This window comes from Arachis hypogaea, chromosome 20 (genome assembly GCF_003086295.3).
Source record: "Arachis hypogaea cultivar Tifrunner chromosome 20, arahy.Tifrunner.gnm2.J5K5, whole genome shotgun sequence".
Lineage (NCBI taxonomy): Eukaryota > Viridiplantae > Streptophyta > Magnoliopsida > Fabales > Fabaceae > Arachis > Arachis hypogaea.
Window position 1 is genome coordinate 55,405,864 of NC_092055.1, and position 1,170 is coordinate 55,407,033.

At 40.0% G+C, this 1,170-nt stretch overlaps 1 non-coding gene across 1 annotated transcript; it reads right to left on the reverse strand.

Annotated features, from left to right (window-relative positions):
* Window positions 1-441: 441 nt before the first annotated feature.
* Window positions 442-549, reverse strand: LOC112788744 (small nucleolar RNA R71). The gene has a single exon (XR_003196094.1). It is a non-coding gene; the product is annotated as a small nucleolar RNA R71 (small nucleolar RNA).
* Between the last annotated feature and the right edge of the window lie 621 nt (window positions 550-1,170).

The following is a 1,170-nucleotide window of genomic DNA, read 5'->3' on the forward strand; positions in this document are numbered from 1 at the left end:
CAACTCTCTGGAGAAAATCTGACATAAATTTTCGAAAAAGAAGGAGTCATGGCTGAAAACAATAACAATGCAAGGAAGATGCTTGGTGACTTTACTGCACCAAATTCCAATTTACATGGAAGAAGCATCTCAATCCCTGCCATTAGGGTAAACAATTTTGAGCTTAAACCTTAATTAGTTTCTCTGATGCAACAGAATTGCAAGTTTCATGGACTTCCATCAGAAGATCCTTTTCAGTTCTTAACTGAATTCTTGCAAATCTGTGATACTGTTAAGACCAATGGGGTTGATTCCGAGGTCTACAGGCTTATGCTTTTCCTATTTGCTGTAAGAGACAGAGCTAGAGTATGGTTAGACTCTCAACCTAAAGATAGCCTGAACTCTTGGGATAAGCTGGTCACGGCTTTCTTAGCCAAGTTCTTTCCTCCTCAAAAGCTTAGTAAGCTTAGAGTGGATGTTCAAACCTTCAAACAAAAGGAAGGTGAATCCCTCTATGAAGCTTGGGAGAGATACAAGGAACTGACCAAAAAGTATCCTTCTGACATGCTTTCAGAATGGACCATCCTGGATATATTCTATGATGGTCTGTCTGAGCTATCAAAGATGTCACTGGACCATTCTGCAAGTGGATCCATTCACCTAAAGAAAACGCCTGCAGAAGCTCAAGAACTCATTGACATGGTTGCAAATAACCAGTTCATGTACACTTCTGAAAGGAATCCTGTGAGTAATGCGACGCCTCAGAGGAAGGGAGTTCTTGAAATTGATACTCTGAAGGCCATATTGGCTCAGAATAAAATATTGACTCAGCAAGTCAATATGATCTCTCAGAGTCTGAATGGATTGAAGGAATCATCCAACAGTACTAAAGAGGCATCTTCTGAAGAAGAAGCTTATGATCCTGAGAACCCTGCAATAGCAGAGGTGAATTACATAGGGGAACCCTATGGAAACACCTATAATCCCTCATGGAGAAATCATCCAAATTTCTCATGGAAGGATCAACAAAAGCCTCAATAAGGCTTTAATAATGATAGAAGAAACAGGTTTAGCAATAGCAAGCCTTTTCCATCATCCACTCAGCAACAGACAGAGACTTCTGAGCAGAATCCATCTAGCTTAGCAAATATAGTCTCTGATCTATCTAAGGCCACTTTAAGTTTCATGAAT